Source organism: Pteropus alecto, unplaced genomic scaffold (genome assembly GCF_000325575.1).
Source record: "Pteropus alecto unplaced genomic scaffold, ASM32557v1 scaffold176, whole genome shotgun sequence".
Classification (NCBI taxonomy): Eukaryota; Metazoa; Chordata; class Mammalia; order Chiroptera; family Pteropodidae; genus Pteropus; species Pteropus alecto.
This window is the reverse complement of record NW_006438644.1, coordinates 1,954,790-1,969,951: the sequence shown is the minus strand read 5'-3', so window position 1 is coordinate 1,969,951 and position 15,162 is coordinate 1,954,790.

The following is a 15,162-nucleotide window of genomic DNA, read 5'->3' as shown; positions in this document are numbered from 1 at the left end:
CTTCTTCTTCTTCTTCTTCTTCTTCCTTCTTCTTTACCCTCCCTCCCCCACCCTCTCTCTCTTTTATCATGACCACTACAATCTCCACTCTCTTAGTTCTCCCGGGAGTGTGAACTTAGCTAATATATTTGGACTCCTCTCGCTTCGTAATTTCTCATCTGACTGGTGATTAGTCCTTTCCATTTTACTTTCACGACATTCCCCAGATCTGTCCCCACTTTCCGTTCACAGAGCCACCATAGTTATCTCCCTGAACAAATGATGATGGTGATGATGATGATGGGATGCTGTACCAGGAACTGCTCTTTATTCTTATACAAAGTCATTTAATCTCACGACCTCTGAAGTCGGTACAATTACTATCTCCTTTTTCAGATGAAGAAATTGAAGGGCAGAGAGTTTAAGTAGCTTGTTCAAGTTCACATAGCTGGTAAGTGGCAGAGCTGGGATTTGAACCTTGTCAATATGGTTTCCACTATTTTTGAATAAATTCATGGCACTAACGACCCTTCAAGTTCTAGTCTCAGTGTACCCTCTCAGCCTCTTTTCCCATCGAGGACAACTCTCTACCTCTGACCACTTTCAAGTTTTCGGTCAGGTTAGAGTCTAGATTGTTTCTATTCTCCAAACAGATCCTGCATTTACCAACCTCTGTTTTGTCGTTCAAGCTCTTCCATCAGAATTGACCTATTTTCTGTTCCCTCCCCTCCTTGGCTCTGCCTAACAGCATCTTGTGCATCCTCCAGTGCCCCATTCATTAGCCACCTCTTCTGAGGAGCCTTCCGTGGGTCATCATCTTCACTCAGCACTCCCATGATCCCCTGCCTGTACTTCCCCGTGGGCACTCATGGTTCACTTATTTGTGTATGGGTCTATGTCTCTCCTTAAAGTATAAGCTTAGTCCCGGAGCACCGGGACTATGTTTTCTTTGTCTTTAGATCTCCTCTCACAGTCATGAGCACAGTGCATCGCACACAGCGTTGGGTTATAAATGTTCATTGCGATTAATTGAAAGGAAAGTTTCCTTGAATACCTTGCTATTTGACAAGATAATAATGTTATCCTTTCTTACTTTGGCCACTACGGCTTAGAATATCCAATTACGCTGCGTGAAAGTGACTTGGTTAACATCGGAACATCTTTTCTTCATTCCTCTGTCTGCTGTCATTTCTCTGAGTTTGGTGCTATCACATCCCATCTGTGTCATGCTAGCAAATCGTTCCTTTGGTCCTTATATTAGAACTGAATTTCACTGGATTTAAATTATTTCTTAGCTTTGATTTATTGATTAAGAGCGGTCTTTTATCCCGGTGGTACTTTTTAAGCATGTGGTAGTATATGTTCCAGTGAGTGAAAGAAAAGAGAAGGATGGTGTTCCTGCCTCTCTTTCTCCCTGTAAATCTCACCTTTGAGTGTCTCATGAAGCCTTAGTCCTTTTCTCTCAGAGGTGGGCAGAACGCTGAAAGAGAAGTAGAATTCGGTCCCTTGCTATAAGTATTTCCAGTTCACATGCAGGACGGATTTGAAACTTGAACACAGTTGGATTTTCTGAGGATTTCAGTTAATCATTTTCTCCAAGAATGGATTGGTGTTAAACGTATTCTCACGTAGGCATGCATTTTCCATGACATGGCAGCCATCCTCCAAGGTGGCCTCCAATGACCCTTCCTGGTATTCATGTTTTTCTGTTGTCCTTTCCCACACTAAATAGGGGAGTGATCCTGTGTGAACAGTAGGATGTTGCAGAAGTGATGGGGTGTGACTTCCAAGGCTGGATTATAGAAAACATGTGGCTTCCACCTTGCACTATTGGATCATCTGCTCTGGGGGAAGACAGCCTCTGGGATGTGAGGACCTGGAGCAATCTCTACGAAGAGGTCTGTGTGGCAGCGAATTGAGGCCTCTTGCCAACAGCCAGCACCAACTTGAGAGCCTTGTGAGTTCGCCATCTTGGAAGAAGATCCTTGGAAGAAGATCCTCCAGCCCCAGCCAAGCCCTCAGTGAGAGGCTGGAGCTGGATCGGTCCAGCCAAACTGCTCCCAGAATCCTAACCTACAGAATTTGCATGAGGCGATAATGTTTATATTTGTTTTAAGCAGATAAGTTTTAAGATAATTTGCCATGCAGCAATACATAACTAATATACATGGCACATGAAGTTCAGTTGTACTGGTTGGTTCTTTATGAATCCACAGACTTGCGTTTTCAGTTCTAAGAGTATTTTTGGTACTCTATATATGGTAGAGTACTTCTATATATAGTAGAAGTACAAATCAGTGGTACACATGGAAAATCACCATGATTTGAGCAGATGCTCAGCAGAGATCGCCTCAGTTTCCCGCTTCGGTGGTGCCTGGATTCCTGGAACTGCTCCAAGACATGCTCCTCTTACCTGATCCATCCACCTCAAGACTCCTTTTCCTCCCTCCTCTCAGCCACCCTCACGCCTCTCACAAGTGCACTATTACCGCCATCAGGCCTCAGAAGTACCCACGAGCCCCAGGTCTACCTGGACCTCCACGCTCCTTACAACTACCATCATGCCAGACCGCTCCGCTGCGACTTTGAAAAACTCGTGAAATCTTTTCTTCCTCAGCCCTGGAAGGAGCGACAACACGCTGAGATACTGATGCAAGTGCAAAATCACCCAAGAGGCCGAATCTTTTGGCCACTAATAGAAAGGGCTGAAAGCAGTGAAGTCTGCATTTTACTGGGTGGGGACAGAACGTGAGTCATTCATTACTTCAGTAGGATGAACCAGTTCCAGACACATACAACGCCTCACGCGGGACCTCCTTGGCACCCATTACCTGGGTCAACAGGTGAAACCACCAAAGCTGACTTGCACTAGATGGGGCCTGAGATTCTGCCATGGCAGAGCATCTCTTTGACAAGTACAGCTGGAGACAGCCACAACTAGTCTGGTCATGGGCTGCTTCCCTCTGGCCTTGAGAAAAGTAGCCTTGCTCACTTCTGTTTGTTTCTGAAGGGGACTCTGACAACTCGGAGAAGTCTGAGTTGCCTCTCCCCTCTCCTCCCCCTCTTTCTTCTCCTCCTTCCGTACACACCTACGCACTGGCAAAATTGCAAAAGCAACCGTTACAATTCTAAATAGTACATTTAAGGAACTTAGTTAATTAGTGGAAATTCTGCTTTGCTTTACGGGCAAGGACTATGGAAAACATTGTGTAAGATTTTGTAAGGATTAATTCTACTACTTTAGAAAGATAAGAACTGAAACAAATATATTGTGTATACGCGTTTCCTGAACAACGTTAAAGAACTCCAGTCATCTTTAACTCAAATATTTGCCATGGATCTATACAATTTAGAGAGAAGTGAAACTTAAAACCTGCATGGTTCATTTACTCAGCGTTCAAAACCACATTGAGCCATTTCGGCAAGAAGATATAGTTCATCTACTTTGATTAAATCTGCAAGATACTGCAGCTGCCAAATTTTCACTTGGCTCCATATTGCATAGATAGATTTGAAAGATTTGAAAGATATTATCAATAATTCCCGTTATCGGGACACATACACCTGTGACTGCCACCTCAGATCACTTTGGGCTTTAATTTACTCATCAGAGAGCATCTCACATCCTATGAACAAGTCAAACTTGGCTAGGTGTCTATTGACAGTGGCCTTCCATGATCTGAAGCCATCCTGGTAATGTATGAGCACCAGGGTCTGAGGGAGAGCAGAGGGTTGTGGTCCTTTTAGGCCTCCTAGAAGCTCAGTTCTTCCCTCAGAATCACAGTCAAGTCCAATCCTGCCTGTGAGGCAGGGTCGGCTATTTGCCCACAGCTCCTGCCTTTTCTTCCCTGGTCCCCCAGGGCTGGCTCCAGGACTGACTGGTGTCTGACTGCCTTTTCCTATTCAAGGTGTTAATCAGTGCTTTACAAAGTTGTCCCTCACCTCACTCCCACCCCAACAAGAGCTATTGTGTTATTGAAACTGCTGTGGGCACTTCCTGGGAACAGTTAATTCATCAAACAGAGACACACAATGAGAAGTATGAACAAATTCTGTAAGTGTTTGCTCTTCCTGGGCTGCCAGGCGGGGTGAGTACTTCTTGACCTTGAAGAGATATTGGGTGTGCCCAGCTAGCAGACGCTAAATCACAATCAGGAGTCATATTGCTCTGTAGGGAATGTCTGGAAGGGAACATAGTTCTCCAGGAATGCAATCCAGCAGCCAGGGCCATAAGGCCATTGTTGTGACCAGTGTCCTGATGAGACCTGGAAACACGGGATAGTCTTGGGCACAACTCTGCAGGGGGTGGGTTTGTCTTTTCGGTCTCTCTCCTTTGAGCACTCTCTCCTCCCCTCACCACTCCTATTCCATGGACCACTTCCTTGTCACCACTGGCCCCCAACTACCCAGGCCAGCTGGCTTCAACCAAAACCAGTTTTCCCTCCGTCTAAGATGCCCAGGGCTTCACCTTCTCACCTCCTCCTCCCGCTTTGTAATCTGAGAAGGTCATCCCCACTCAAGGGACAGTCAGAGGGACCCCGGCACCTCCACAGCCTTCTCTGCTTTGAATGGAGCACAGATACTTACTAAGAGGTTCCGTGTGCATAAGTCACATTCACACCTTTCTGTAACCCAGCGGTATTTATTGGGGGAGAAAGTGCAGCCTTACTGAGGGGACATCATTGTGGGCAGGGTCAGTATGGGTCCTGCAGAGGAAACCCTCAGACGAGACAATGTTGGCAATTAGATAGCACTCGCAGACATCTTTTGTTTCGCGTGCCCAGTTTTCTTAAATTTTTATTTACTTGTCGACAGTTTGAAATTAGGGGATTTCACATTAAAAAATTCGTATTTCTGGATTCTCCTGCAGACCTGAAGACTCGGCCCTATGGGGACTGAACAGATCTGGGTAGATGCGAAGAATGTGCCTGTGTTTAATACGCAAGTGGGTCTGCTGAGGGCCACAGGCCTGGGAAAGCCTTGTTAGGGGATTGAGGTGCCACCAGACCCCTGGGTGACTGGTGCCAAGTTTCATTTTGGAGGAAGTGAGAGTTGAGATTCTTTACTTAGAACCCCCATGCCTGGTAGCAAAAGAAAGTGACCAAAGTGATAAACTTGCACCTGAATAAACATGGCTTCACAATGAAGCTGAGTCAGCACTGTGACTAACTCTGAAGCTGTGTTACTCAAGAAGTTCCTTAGAGGTCAAAGAAAATCCTTTCTGAGGAGCTGCGGGGTGGAGCTGAGGGCCGGCCTCAGGGGCTGATGACCTGTGCAGTCACACAGGGCCTGTGCTTGGAAGGGCCTCATGCTTGGTTTAACGCTCTGCTGAGGTTGTCTTGTTTCCTGATAATCTTTGAATGAGCATCTCACAGTTTCAGCTTGCATTACGCCCTCTCTTCAAATTGTGTGGCCCGTCCTGGCGAGAGCTTAACCAAAGCAGGACTCTCGACCTCACCAAGGGAGTCCTTTTAAGATTGAATGCTTTCAAAAGAGGTACAACGTTGATGGATGCCCTGTAGTCCTGGGGTTCCGAGCAGAGAGTAATTTCGTATAACACTGTGCTAATCAGTGAAATTAGAAAATCCGGTCACTTGATGATAGATTTCCTAGAAGAACGTGGGAATGACTTCGCACGTTAAGTGAAGTGAAAGCTATTGTTGTCTCAAGGAGGACGAAGTTAACATCTCTTCTTTAAGAAATTTTGCAGACAGTTGGATGGGTGGACCAGAGCGAGCTAGGACCACGCGTGGGGTGACTGTGGTGTGAACCCACAATGCCTCACGGCCTTTGTGTCTGAGTAAATGCTTTGGTTACTTTTGGAAAGTAACCTACTCAGGGTTCCTATTTTCTTTCCTAAAGAATACAGTGCAAATTCAGGATAACACAGCAGTAACTCGACCGAATCAGTTCGGGGGAGCTGGGGTGGATCTCCAGGCCCCCCTCAGGGGCCTTCGACCTGGGCAGTTCCACAGGGCTGATGCTGGTTTAATGCAGCCACCTTTTCCTGCTCTGCTGGCCCCGCAGCCAGCCAGCCAGGCTCAGTTAGGTTCTCCAGGCTTGAGTCAGGCCCTAGCCCACCACGTTCTCAAGCGCTACTGCTGAAGCTTTAAACTCAGGGGCCGACTGCCTTCTTCAACCTGTTCCCTCAAGGGCGGGAGAAGGAGAACCTCGGCAACGACTCCCTCCCCCCAACTTCTCTCTACTGATACCCTTAATGGGAGAGAGGGGTGTGAGCATTGCATGAGCCCTGTCCCCCGCTTCCTTTTTGCAGTCCTACATGCCACATGTTGGTCTCACACCTCACTCGGGGTCACAGTAAAATGTGATTTGGTTCCCGTTACAAGGGTTTACTCTGTGCCGGGCTCCATGTTAACTACTCTGCCATATAGAGTCTAAGTGCGTCTCATTTCATGCTCATAACACCTCTGTGAGGTAGGTACTATTTTGTACCCGTATTACTGAGGCTAAGAAAATTTAATATCTTGCCAAGATCAACCAGCTAGTACGTGACAGAGCTCAGATTCAAATCTAGGTCTACGTGACTCCAGAGCCTAATATAATTGCAATAGTTAAGATTTTTGTCATTTTTTAGTTGTCCAGTAAAGCCCTAAAAACAGAACTCTAAAATATTAACAAAAGATCTTCCTTATTGTTCACAAAGGCACACCTTATTGAAGGTTCAGAGTTTATTCATAATCTCACAACTCATTATGTGGCCGAGACTGCTATGGGCTCATCTAAACCTTGATGTCCTTCCTCCCTGGGCACATAGCTGAACTTTATTTCCCAGGTCTCCTTGTAAAGAGGAGTGTCCCATGTGACCGAGTCCCGCCCAATAGAATGTGATCTGTGCCATTGGCTGGCCTGGCCTGTGAAAACCGACTCCATGCTGTCTTCTAGGCTTTCCCCCTCCTGGAGTCTTGATCTCATCATGGAGGGCTGCCTTGAAAGTCAAAAAGTGAAGATGGCAGAGCTCTCACGAGCCTGAGTCTTTTCTTAAGTGATGGCGTGGAGAAGAGCTGTTCATCTACCCAGAATTAACATGTGGGCGCATTCTATAGTGGTGGAGACATTATCCATTTCGGGGCTTTGCCATAGCAGTTAGCTGTTCTAACGAACATGAACACATACTGCATTAATGATACCTAAGCAGAGCGTGCGCCTCATGGGCCAGATGGAGATAAGTGACCCATAAAATCCAGGCATGGTATTATTTCCCAGAAAAAATAAATGTATTGACTGATGTTTTTCCGAATAGTTTTAAGATATCATTATATGTCAATAAAGGGTCTGCTAATCAGCTACAGCCTGGAAGATATCCTGAGGGCAGTTTTAGGAGTTCATAAATAAACACGACCCACATATTATCTTGACTACATCGGGCAAATGATCCCCCATTAGCAAAACTCCCTCCATCCCATTCTAATTTCTCATGTACACTCAGAAAATTTATAGAACCTGTAGGAGGCTTGGCAAAAGGAAGTCATCAGTCTCAATCCTGTGAATAGAATTATCACTGCTGTCCTCTTGTCTGTCTGTTTAAAATTTATTTTCAATTCCGGCCATTCTAACGACGTCCAGGGGAGTGTGGCAACTGGAAGGATTCCTATTTAAGCAAACAAAGAGTTCAGCTTTTTAAATACGCGAAATCAGTCTATTTACAAACACTAACTTTCCCCCCTTCAGAAGAGAAGCCACAAGCCACAATTCTAGGCCCTTCCTGTTTTCTTTACAAACACTAACTTTCCCCCCTTCAGAAGAGAAACCACAATTCTAGGCCCTTCCTGTTTTTGCCGAGATAGATTTGTACCTTGTACATGGGCGTTAGTTACATTTTAAAGTGTCCCTTGTACTTGCGTGACTTCGGGGAGAGAGAATTGACTAAGTGAGCAGAGTCTGGAGGAGGCTGTGGAGTGTCAGAATCTCAGGGGTGGAGGAACGTGATGAGGCCGTGACCGGGATGGGCTTGCCCCACGGAGACTCAGTGCAATGGCGAAGTGAGTACGGTACTCGCATGCAGTGGGCACTTCGTAATGTTTGTTTGAGGAAGGACTCCTAATGAGAGGCTGCATAGGGAAGGGGGCTACCCTGGCTGGCTCTGCCCCTTAGCAGCTGTGTGATTTGGGCAAGTTACTTAACTTCTCCGTGTTTCCATCACTTCATCTGCAAAATGATGCGTTATGAGGATTAGAAAGTTAGTAGATGTAAAAGAAGCAATTATGGCAGTAGCTGGCATTTAATAGGGTTATCTGAGCATTGCTTTTTTATTACAGTAGTATCATTAATATTCTCCCTGAATATTGACTTTCAGTAGGTTGACTTGATTCTCAGTGTTTCTCCCTTAATAAGCTGAGTAGAAGGGTTATAGCTTATCAACATATTTTTATGTCCAAATAGCATTTGATATTTAAATATCTTCACGTTTAAAAAATTAGCATATTTTGTTATATATGTATTCATTAAATCTACTGCTTGCCAAAACCATGTTGGATAGTAGGGGTCCCAAGCTAAGACTGTAAGCCAAATCATTTTTTTGTTTTTCTTCTGAGATTTTATAATCTAAACCCTGTTGGTTAAAAACCATTGTCTTTTTCCAACCTCACAAATTTTCTGAAAACTTTTGCCTTTATATCTTAAACATTTAAACTTTTTGAGCGGGTCCTTTTTTTTGGCAAGATCCTTTTCTAACATTTTGGCCTACTAACTAGGCACTGGGTCCAATTTCTAGCAACTAAGAAATCAACTGCCATTCAGTGCGCGTACAAAAATTAATAATTCCACATTTTTAAAAAGGATTAGATTTATGTGAAAAAGATATTTGAAAAAGATTACTTCTACGTCTCTTATTTTGTGTTCGTTTTCTTTTTTCCCCCTATAAAGTGAAAACCAGAAAACATTTCAACATGGTCAGAGTGGATGAGAGTGGGAGCCACTGACTGAAATGGGGGTGCCCAGGCGGTGAGCCCCGGGAGGTGCCCCCGGGAGGGCTGGCAGTAGGTGGAGCGAACTGTCGCTCTTTCTTCTGGATTCATGGCAGGCGACCCTAGTGCCTGATGACATCCTTTCTTGCAGAGCCTGGACACTGCCTCGCGGCCCAACCCCAAGTGCTCTGAGGCCCCTGTAAAACAACATAAGCCTCCATTTGAGATGAAACTTGTTTTCCACCCCAAATCTCCAAGGGACTATAGTTAGCAGCCAGGTGCACACTTACCTTTAAAGGCTAAGTGTTAGCTCCTCGGGCTGGAGTAACAAAGTACTACCAACTGGGTGGCTTAAAACAGCAGAAATGTATTCTCTCCCAGTTCTAGAGCTTCAAAGTTGACAATCAAGGTGCTGGCAGGGCCGTGCTCTCTCTGAAGTCTAGGCGAGGATCCGTCCTTGCCTCTTCGAGCTTCCGGTGTTTCCTGGCAATCCTTGGCATTCCTTGGCTTGTAGATGCATCACTCTAATCTCTGCCTCTGTCTTCACATGGCCAGCTTCTCTTATAAAGACACCAGTCATTTTGAATGAAAGGCCCACCCTACTTCAGTATGACCTTATCCTAACTAATTCCATCTGCAATGATCCTATTGCCAAATAAAGTCACATTCTGAGGTTCCAAGAAGGACATGAATTTGGGGGCACAGGGACCCTATTTAACCCAGTACAGGCCTTTGCTTTTTGTCATTATCACACAGCTGGTTTATCCCGGTCAACAGCTGGCACCTTGGTCATGGAGGGTGAGAAGGAGGGCTGGAGGTGGAGAGAAAGAGGACTGGGAGATGTAGGGGGCACAGGCTTGAGAGAAGCTCTTATCAGCAAAAGGAAGTGATGGAGGGACAGGGCACTTGGGACATGCACCAGGGGGAGGTGGGGAACCTGGAAATTAGGAAGAGGGGCACGCATCACCCGCTCACAGCTCGGCTCCAGCCTGGAACCAACCAGGAGCTGCATTCCAGGATTCACAATGGCAGATGGCCCAGCTTGCCCGCCCGTACGTGGGGTCTGGCTTGCTCCTCGCCCAGCCTGAATGATTTCACAGGACAAAAGAGGGGATCCAGCACAATAGGTACATTAGGGTCTTACTTTGTTTCCCAGAAAGACTCCACATTTCTTGGTTCACTGGAAGCATGACTTTACCAGCATGTTTATTTTCCGAAATGATGGTTGGGATGACAATTGCAGTTTTGTGATACAGACAGTGACAGTTTTGGAACTACCATGAGGTAGTTCCTTATCTTCATGCAATATGCTTATTGAGGTAGTTCCTTATTGAGGTAGTTCCTTATTGAGGTAGTTCCTTATTGAGGTAGTTCCTTATCTTCATGCAATATGCTTATGGGGATGACAATTGCAGTTCTGTGATACAGACAGTTACAGTTTTGGAACTACCATGAGGTAGTTGCTTATCTTCATGCAATATGCTCTACAGCACCGCTGGGCTTTTCAGTATAGAACCTCTTTCTAAGGGTTCAGGCAGCCAAAGAGCGTCTGTGGAATTTTCAATAATTTTCTCTCTCTGTGGGTTGGGCAGTCGGGGCAGAGGAGGTAAATGTCATTTATTGTTTATTCTATAGCTATTGCTTTGCTGTCTACACTGAGGACCTGACTGCTGGGCTCCTTTCCTGGGCTGTAGCATTATTGCTCTATCATGGCACATAATGTTATGATTTGGTCTGTTTTTTCAAACATTATGTGTGCAACATAGTACAATAGATTTTTCTGTTATCTTAAATATGAAAGCTGGAAAAAATGTCACTCCCTACTATTATGATTCCTAGGATCAACATACAAAGTTCTGACAGCCCATATTCTTAAGGCTTCTTTTTTTCTTTCTCTAGTTAGGTAATTGGATTTCTTGGTGGTATGAAAGCTTTACTTCTTTATACAGTTATATAACTATATCTGATTCCTTTACTGTTCTATAAATGAGGTGTTTTTGTCTGTCCGTAGAACTCTTTTTATATTTCAAAGCAGTCGTCGAATTGCTTCACCAGTTTCAAATTGTATGATGAAATTCACACTGTGACGGAACAGTGCATTTCTCTAGAAATTGACATACTTGATCAAGCATTTATGGAGGAGTCGATGGTGATAATTCCAAGATTTTGTGGAGCAAAGCCGCAGAGGAGAGAGGAGTAAAGAGCAGGAAAAAAACAGAAGAAGGCTGAGAAGAGAGGTCAGGGTTTGGGGAGTCCAGTTGTTACATGTAAGAATATCCCCAGTGGTCTAGGTAGGACAGTGGTTCCCAACCCTAGCTACACAGTGGAATCACCCAGGAATTTTAAACAGCACCAGTGCTCAGGCCCGGCTCCCAGAGACTTTGACTTAATTGGTGTGGGGTGGGCCCAGCATGGAATTTGCATCCCAGATGGCAGGGACCAGGGAACTGAATATCTAGCAGATGCCATTTATAACTGCTGATCGATTTCAGAGCTCTCAGTACTCAAAGCAGAAAAAAGGGAAAGGCAAAAACTGCCTCTATCAATAAAACACAACTTTGCCACTTCACATTTGGAACTGGACTAGTAATACTTGTGAAGGGTGGGCTCGTGTTTCTCTGAGGATGACTGTCCCTGAGGCTGTCTCACAAAGACCACAAAGGCAGGCTAGAATGGAAGGAAAGGGGATGCTGTGGGCCCATAACCCCGTGACCCTGCCCTAAACACATGGTCCTGCCCTAATGATCCTGCACCAAACTGAGAGAAGGCTGGAACATTCAAGCAAGATGTTACTAAGGACTAGGCCAGCAGATAAAAAATAAGATCCCATTTCTCCATAAAACCTCCAAGTGGAGACAGAGGTCACTTAGCTTCTCAGTGCTTGGTTCCTTTATCTTTCAAATGGTGATAAACATCATCCTTGCAGGTAGATTATTGCCCAGGGTTGCAGAAGATTTAATGAGATAGCATTTATGATAAAGTGCCTGACACATGACAGGTGTCAGTGATGGGTAGCTTTCGTAATATTATTAGACCCAAACTACTAAAAACGTGGGCCATCTGCTCCAGATAAGACTAGCTCAGGATCTGCTGACCCTGGTTGTAGGTCCACTTGGCCGTGGAGGACACCTACAAGCATAGTGATGTCTAGACATCTTCTCAGAGTTCAATCACAGGCCAAAGATAAGCTGCTGCTTCCATCTCCCTCAGTGGTGCCTAAGAAGCTTGGCTTCTAGAAAGACCTTCCAGTTCTCCAGATAACTGACACTGGAATATAAGTCTCTTCTTTGATACCCAGTCCCCTGCCCACGGAGATGGAACCCATCGTAATGCGATGCAACACAATGCAACTATCGGAACAGTCATGAGAGACACATACAGAAACGGAGATGTTGATTTCTAAAGAAAGGATTCCCACGCCTCCTCTCCAGGGCATAGTGGGCAAACAGCGCGACAGCCACACAGCCCCGTCAGAAAGGAAACATCTTTCGGAGTCACCAGGATCAGTCCTATTTTTATCAAAGATTTCCAGAGGAGGAAATTAAAACCAGTGTCTCATTCTCTCAAGCTGGAGGGCAATGCCTAATGATTGTTGCTATTATTAAAGCTATTAAAGTTTATAAGCCACTCATAATTACAAAATGAGACCTTTCACGGTGGTTTTCAGAGTGTGGCTTCTGAACTGGTGCCAGTTGTTGCTGATCCATGGCGACGTAAGTACAGAACTCGAGAGTAGAGGTTTAGAAAGTTTGAGAGGCAATAAAACGATTCAATTATAGTCAACATATAATATTATATTAGTTTCGGGTGTACGATATGGTGATTAGACATTTATGTTACTTACAAAATTATCACCCCAATGAGTCTAGTACCCACCTGACACCATACATAGTTATTATGATATTCTTGATGATATCCCCTATGCTGTACTTCACATCCCTGTGACTGTTTTTATAATAGGCAATTTGTACTTCTTAATCCCTTTACTTTTTGCCAGATGGGAGGGGGATGGGCAAAAAAAGTTTTAAAGACATTTGACATTGTCATGGGACCCATGGAATAGACTGGTGTCAGGGTTTAGACAGTCTGTGTGTTGTCACACACCCTTGATGAGTCGAAGGTGACACAAGCTGCCGATTGGTTGTTCGACGCAGCAACACTTCTCGGTCCACATTGACCTGGGGAAAAACAAAATTAGTGCTTCGCCATAGACGACCGCCTTAGGTGGTACCTGCCGCCTTCAGAACGATTCCTACTTTTGCAGATAGGAAAACAACCTCTCCACAGATGGCGGAATAAGGTAAGAGTAATTACAATTTGATTTCACACCTAATTCCTCAGCCACTGTATCATAATAGCCCTGAACCAATAAGGTGTTGAAAAGCTGAGACTGAATTCTGGAGGAAAAGGTGACCCTGTAGGACCTTGGAGAATTGGGTGACGGTGGCTTCCTTTGTTTACTATGGAAACAGTAAAAACCCAGAGATCCATAGAGGGGAGAATTGTGACTTCCCATGAAGTCACCATTTAAAGGAACATACACCACCAGATTGGGCCTATACTGAGGAGAGACGAGAGAGACCTGCGGTTTTGTATATTTGCATTGGAGAATCAAGGGGAAAAGTGTGTACAGAAGTGGAGATAGTTTCACTCATTCACTGTTTGGGGCACCTACCACGTGGTGAACACTGTCTGAGTTCTGAGACCACAGACTCGTCCTCGTCATCAGGAGTTCACAGGCGACTGGGAAGGGCAGATGGCCTAAGAGTTTCCTTGTGTCCACGGTGAGATGCTTCCTCCAGTGTTTTAGGAAGTGGAGATACACCAAGGTGAACAGCAGAGTCTGCCTCACGAAGTTTACATTCTGGCAGGAGAGTGAGGCAGTTTACACATAGATCTATCGTTTTCAAGTAGTCGTAAGAATGAGGAAGAGAAATAGAAGGTGAGGGGAGAGAGGGTGCAGACAGAAGGCCTGTCTGAGCAGGTGACTGATCTCAAAAAGGTGTGAGCAGAGATCTGATCTCAAAAAGGCTCGATGGGCAATGTAATGTGATAGAGAGAGAGATGGTGGCCAACAGGCACACATGAAAGTCACACGTATCTAGGAAACCGGGAAGAGCTTAGTCAGGGAGGTGGGACCCCGAGCTGATCCTGGAGGGGTGTGAGGGGTTAGCCTGGCACCACGGGGAACTGGGAGGGGAAGTCATGGGCACAGGCAAAAGTCTACAGAGACAGGGTAGTTCTGTACCTGGGAACTCCAAGTTCAGTGAGGTATTGGGCAGCATGAGGTATGCGTGTGTGTTGGGTGGGGCAGGAAGTGTTTGAACAGATGTTGGAGCAGAAAGCAGGGGCCGGAGCAGAAAGCAGGGGCCGGAGCAGAAAGCAAGGGCCGGAGCAAAAAGAAAAGCCTCACGTGCGATGCTAAGTTGTTTGGATTTTCCCCTGAAGGGAATGGGGAACGTGGAGGGAATTTTAAGTATCATTTCAAGCAGAGGCATGATATGATCACATTTGCTTTTAGAAATCGCTCTGTGGGAGCACTATAGAGAATGGGTAGGAGGCAGGGCATGGAGACAGGCTAGGAGAGCCCAGGGGACATCCAGGAAGGAGTGTGGGGATGGAAAGGAGGCGGGAGATCTGAGATCCAGACAAATGTGGGATCATCAGCATTTGCTTATTGATTGGACACCGTGGGTAAAGCCTCTAGATTGAACAAAGAGAAGATGGTGTTAAACAGTCCCGGCCAAAGGGAGATAGGAAATGAAGCAGCTTCGGCCTGGGAAGATGATGATTTCAGTTTGAATTCATTAATTTGCGGTGACCGTAAGACATCCAGGCGCAGGTGTCAACTGAGCAAGCAGCTGGCGGTAGGCGTTCACCTCCATTTACTGGGACTCGTCGGTGAGAACAAAAACTGAAAAGAGAGGTGCAGTGTTTGCGCGGGATCCCGACAGGACTGTTTTCTCACTGTTCTTATCACCCCTGAAGTCAGGACGCGGTGCGGCCGTGCTTTGTCCGAGACATTGTTGGCACAACGGTGAGTCAGTCCTCTCCGCTATGTGTATGGTCCCTTCACGTTCAACAGCGGGCGCTGTCCCGGGTGCCTTATTCCCAATAACCTATTTCCCCTCGGAACGACCGGTGAGACAAGATGGAGAAATGGAGGCTCAGAGAGGTTAAGGGACTTGCAAAGATCACACAGTGCCTAACTGGCAGAGGCCAGACTCAGCCCAAGCACTTGGGATCTGGGGTGTGTGCT